This window comes from Larimichthys crocea, unplaced genomic scaffold (assembly GCF_000972845.2).
Source record: "Larimichthys crocea isolate SSNF unplaced genomic scaffold, L_crocea_2.0 scaffold100, whole genome shotgun sequence".
In the NCBI taxonomy this organism is placed as follows: Eukaryota; Metazoa; Chordata; class Actinopteri; family Sciaenidae; genus Larimichthys; species Larimichthys crocea.
In genome coordinates, this window is record NW_020851384.1 from 583184 (window position 1) to 589589 (window position 6406).

Consider the following 6406-nt stretch of genomic DNA (forward strand, 5'->3'; position numbering starts at 1 on the left):
GGACGTCACAGAGACTACGTCCAGGTTTTAGACAGTCTGCGGGGACGTCACGGAGACTACGTCCAGGTTTTAGACAGTCTGCGGGGACGTCACGGAGACTACGTCCAGGTTTTAGACAGTCTGCAGTCACGGAGACTACGTCCAGGTTTTAGGCAGTCTCTGTGACAGTCTTGTTGGTGCAGGATGGACTTTACCTGTTTCATATTTTAAGTGTCCACAGCCTGGCTGTGTGTTTTATTCTGAAATCCCTCTCCGGAAGTGATGGTGTTGTTCCGGTGGACTTGACGCGGTGTGGGTGTGACGGTCGCTGTCCGTGCTGTTGTCGGTTGTCGGTGACTGCTGCAGTTTAACTTTTAACGTTTCATCCTTCGTCTCGGTGACCGGAGCCGTTTACCGCCGACATGTCGCACACCGTCATCACGACGACGACAACCACGACCAGGACATCCGGGGACGGTGTCCTGAACATGGGCTACACCCGAACCATCCCGGGACTGCTCAAGATAGGACAGATGGTGAGACAGATGTAGTTTAACCGGGATATCTCAGTCCGTTAACCTGTAGTTTAACCGGGATATCTCAGTCCGTTAACCTGTAGTTTAACCGGGATATCTCAGTCCGTTAACCTGTAGTTTAACCGGGATATCTCAGTCTGTTAACCTGTAGTTTAACCGGGATATCTCAGTCCGTTAACATGTAGTTTAACCGGGATATCTCAGTCCGTTAACCTGTAGTTTAACCGGGATATCTCAGTCTGTTAACCTGTAGTTTAACCGGGATATCTCAGTCCGTTAACCTGTAGTTTAACCGGGATAGCCGGGATCACAGGGGGCTGACACTGGGCGGAGAAGCGTGGGGGTCCACCATGGGGAGTCCACTCGGCTCATCACATGACACACCTTTCCCTGTTCCACCCTGCAGGACTGAGAAACAGTAAAAGTCTGACAGGTTTAAAACCACCCCCCCCCCCCCCCCCATGAAAAAATTCTTCCTGTGGAAGTATACGTAGTTACTGTACACTGAAAATGCTCAGGCTCGTTACCGCACGCATTTAACAGTTTGTTAAAAACTACAGGTTTAACAGACTGAGGCTATCCCGGTTAAAAACTACCCGGTTTAACGGAACTGAGGATATTCCCGTTAAAAAACTTAACAGTTAACGGGACTGAGATATTTTCCCCGGTTAAACTACAACGGTTAACGGGACTTGAAGACTATCCGGGTTAAAAACTACAGGTAAACGGACTGGAAATATCCCGGTTAAAACTGACCAAGGTTTAAAAAAAACAGACTGAGATATTTCCCGGATCCCGGGTAAAAAAAAACCATAACAAAGGTTAACAGAATGAGATATTTTTCCCCGGTAAACTACAGGTTTAAACGGGCACTGAAGGCTATCCAGTTAAAACTACAGGTAAAAACAGACTGAGATATTTTCCCGGTTAAACTACAGGTTAACGGACTGAAGATTATTCCCGGTTAAACTTACAGGTAAAACAATCTGAGATAATTTTCCCGGTTTAAAACTACAAGGGTTAAACGGGGACTGAGGAATATCCCAGTTAAACTACCCAGGTAAAAACAGCCTGAGGATAATTCCCGGTTTAAAACTTACAGGTTAAACAGGACTGAAATATTTTTCCCGGTTAAAACTACATGTTAACAAGACTGGAGATATCCCGGAAAATCCCGGTTACAACTACCAGGTTAACACGGGACGGGATATCTTTTCCCGGTTAAACTACAGGTAAACGGGGGACTGAGGATATCCCCGGTTAAAACTACAGTTAACGGGGACTGAGATATCCCGGTTAAAAAACTACAAGGTTAACAAAGACTGAGGGCTATTCCCGGTTAAACTTACATGTTAACGGACTGAGTTCTCCCGGGTTTTAAACTACAGGTTAAACGGACTGGAAATATCCCGGGTTTAAAACTACAGGTTAAACAGACTGAGATAATCCACGGATCCGGTTAAAAACTACCAAGGTTAAACAAGGGGAACTGAGATATTCCCGGTTCAACAACTACAGGTTAACGGACTGAGATATCCCAGGTTAAACTACAGGTAAAAACAGGACTTTGAAGATATTCCCGGTTAAACTACAGGGTAACGGGGACTGAGATATTCCCGTTAAACCTAACAGGGGTAAACGGACTGGAGATAAATCCCGGTTAAATCCTACAGGTGTTAAACGGAACTTGAGATATTCCCAGTTAAAACTACAGGTACCAACAGACTGAGGATATCCCGGTAAAACTAACCAGTTTTAAACAGAACTGGAAATATTCCCGGTGTTAAAAACTCATGTTTAACAAGACTGAAGATACTTCCCGGATCCCGGTTAAAAATACAGGTTAACAGTACTTGACAGATATCCCGGTTAAAACACGGTTAAAACAAAAACGGGGCCCTGAGATTCCCGGTTAAAAACTAACAGGTTACCGGGACCTGAGATTCCCGGTTAAACTACAGGTTAACGGACTGAGATAATTCCCGGTTAAACTACCGGTTAACAGACTGAGATATCCCAGTTTAACAAACTACATGTTAACGGACTGATATATCCGGTTAAACTACAGGTTAAACGGACTTGAGATATCCCGGTTTAGACTACCAGGTTAACGGAAACTGAGGCTCTTTTTTTCCGGGTTAAACAACTACAATGTTAGCGGACTGGAAGGATATCCCCGGTTTAGGACTACAGGTTAACGCGACTGGAGATTAATCCCGGTTAAAACTACCAGGTAAAACAGAACTGAGATATCCCGTTAAACTAACAAGGTTAAACCAGGACTGTAGGGCTATCCCTGGTCCCGGTTTAAAACCTACAGGTTACAGACTGAAGATATCCCGTTAAAAATACATGTTAACGGGGACTGGAGATATTTTCCCGGTTAAACTAACGGGTTTTAACGGACTGAGATATCCCGCGTTAAAATACATGTTTAACGGACTGAGATATCCCAGTTAACACTACAGGTTAAACGGACTTGGAGATACTCACGGTTAAAAAACTACAGGGTTAACGGAGACTTGAGATATTCCCGGTTAAAACTACAGGTTAACAGACTGAAAGCTATTTCCCTGTTAAAAAACTACAGGGTTAAACGGACTGAGATATCCCGGGTTAAAACTACAGGTTTAACGGGGGACTGAGATATCCCCGGGGTTAAAAACTACAGGTTAACGGGGACTGGAGATATCCCGGTTTAAACTACAGGGACTGAGGATATCCCCGGGTTAAAACTACAGGTTAAACGGACTGGAGGATATCCCGGGTTAAATACAGGTGGGGGACTGGAGATTCCCGGTTTAAACTACAGGTTAAACGGATTGGGAGATCACTTCCCGGTTAAAAATTAACAGGGGGGAACTGAAGATATTCCCGGTTAAAACTACATGTTAAAGGACTGAATATCCCGGTTAATAAAGGTTAACGGACTCGAGGATAATCCCCGGTGGTTAAAAAACTACAGGGACTTGAGCTAATCCCGGTTAAACTACAGGGGGACTGCGCTATCCCGGGTTAAAACTACAGGATAAACGACTGAGATATCCCGGTTAAACTACAGGTTTAACGGGACTTGAGGATATCCGGTTAAACTACAGGTTAACGGACTGAGATATCCCGGTTAAAACTACAGGTACAACAGGACTGAAATATTTTTCCCGGGTAAAAACTAAAAAGGGACTGAGATATCCCGGGTTAAACTACCTGTTTAACGGACTGAGGATATCCCGGTTTCAACTACCAGGTTTAACGGGGACTGAAGATATTTTCCCGGTTAAACTACAGTGACTGCGATATTCCCCGGTTAAAATACATGTTACGGACTGAGGACTATTCCGGTCAAAACTACATGTTAAACCGTACTTGAGATATCCGGTTAAAACTACATGTTAACCGACTTGGGAGATAATCCCGGTTTAAACTACATGTTACACGGACTGCGGATATCCCGGTTAAAAAACTACAGGTTAACGGACTGAGAATATTCCCGGTTAAACTACAGGTTAACGGCCTGGATATCCCGGTTAAAAACTACAGGTAAACGGACTGAGATACATCCCGGTAAAACTACAGGTTTAACAGGACTGCGGATATTTCCCGGGTTAAACTTACAGGTTTAAACGGGGACGAAACTGTTCCCGGTTAAAACTACAGGTAAAACGGAACTGAAAGATATCCGGTTTAATCAACTACAGGTTACGGGAACTGAGATATTTCCCGGTTTAAAAAACTACCAGGGTAACAGGACTGAGATATCCCGGTTAAACTAACAAGGTTAACGGACTGAGATATTCCGGTTAAAAACTACAGGTTTAACGGGAACTGGAGATATTTCCCGGGTTAAAAAACTACAGGTTAACCACAGGACTGGAGGATAAATTTCCCGGTTAAAACTACAGGTAAAAACCAGACTGAGATTATCCGGTTTTTAAACTACGGTTAAGGACTGAGTATATCCAAGTTAAACTTACAGGTAAAAACAGGGGACTGAGGATATTCCCGGTTAAAAAAAACTACAGGTTAACAAACAGGACTGACACCTATTCCGGTTAAAAAATACTACATGTTAAACCAGACTTGAGAAATATCCGGATTCCGGTTACAACTACGGTTACACCAGGACTGAGATATCCCGGTTAAAAACTTACAGGTTAAACGGACTGGGGGGGGAGGAATATTCCCGCGTTAAAACCTACAGGTTAAACGGACTGAATATCCCGGTTAAAACTACAAGGGTTAACGGACTGAGATTTATCCCACGTTTAAAAACTACCTGTTAAAACGGACTTGAGATAATCCCGTAAAACTACAGGTTAACGGGGGGTACTGAGATATTTTCCCGGTTAGGATACAAGTTAACGGACTGAAGATAATCCCGGTTAAAACTTACAGGGTTAGCGGGACTGAGATAATCCCGGGTTAGACTACCAGGTTAACGGACTTGAGGATACCGGTTAAACTACCAAGGTAAACAAGACTGAAGACATTTTTTTTTCCGGTTAAAACTACAGGTAAAACAGGAACTGGAGATATCCCGGGGTTCCCGGTTAAAACACAGGGGGTTAAACAGACCTTGAAATATCCGGTTAACCTTCACCAATGTTAACGGACTGAAGATATTCCCCGGTTAAAAAACTACAGGGTTAACGGCTGGAAGGATATCCCGTTTAAAAACTCATGTTACTACGGAACTGAGATCTCCCAAGTTAAAAACTACAGGTTAAACGGACTGAAGATTATTTCCCGGTTAAACTACAGGTTAACGGACTGAGATTTATTTTCCCGGTTCAAAACTTTACAGGTTAACGGGGGACTGAGATATTCCGGTTAAAATTAACAGGTTTAAACGGGTGGACTGACGATAATTTTCCCGTTAAAAACTACAGGTTAACGGACTGAAGATTATCCCGGTTAAAACTACAGGGACTGAGATATCCCGGTTAAACACTAAACAGGTTTAACGGACTTGAGGATATTCCCGGTTAAACTACAGGGGGGCACTGAAGATATCCCGGTTAAACTACCAGGGTTAACGGGACTGAGATATCCCGGGTTAAAAATAACAGGGGGACTTGAGAGGATATCCCGGTTTAAAAACCTACATGTTACCAACGGAAATGAGGATATCCCGGTTAAAAACTACAGTTAACGGGACTGAGATAATCCGGGTTAAACCTTACAGGACTGAGGATATTTTTTTTCCCGGTTAAAACTACCAGGGAACTGAGATATCCCGCGGGTTAAAAACTACAGGTTAACGGACTTAGATCTCCCGGTTAAAAAACTACAAGGTTAACGGACTGAGATATCCCGGTTAAACAACTACAGGTTAACGGACTTGAGATATTTCCCGGTTAAAAACTACAGGTAAAACCAGGAACTTGAGACTATCCCGTTAAACTACAGGGGATGACGATATCCCGGTAAACTACCTTGTAACGAACTGAGATACTTCCCGGTTTACAACTAAAGGTTAACGACCTAGATCTCCCGGTTAAACACTAACCGGGGACTGGATAATCCCGGTTAAAACTTTACATGTTAACGGACTGAGATTATCCCGGTTAAAACTTACATGTTAACCGACTTGAGATATCCAGGTTAAACTACATGGTTAACCGGGACTGAGATAATCCCGGTTAAAAACTACATTGTTAACGGACTGAGATAATTCCCGGTTAAAACTACAGGTTAACGGCACTGAGATATCCCGGTTCAACTACAGGGTAACGGACTGAGATATCCCGGTTAAAATACAGGTAACAGAACTGAGATTCCCGGTTAAAACTCCCGGTTTCACGGGACTGACATGTTTCCCCGTCCCTTCGTTCACCTCCAGTACCGGCCTGAGCTATTCCCGGTTACACTACCGGTTCACGATGCGCTCTTTT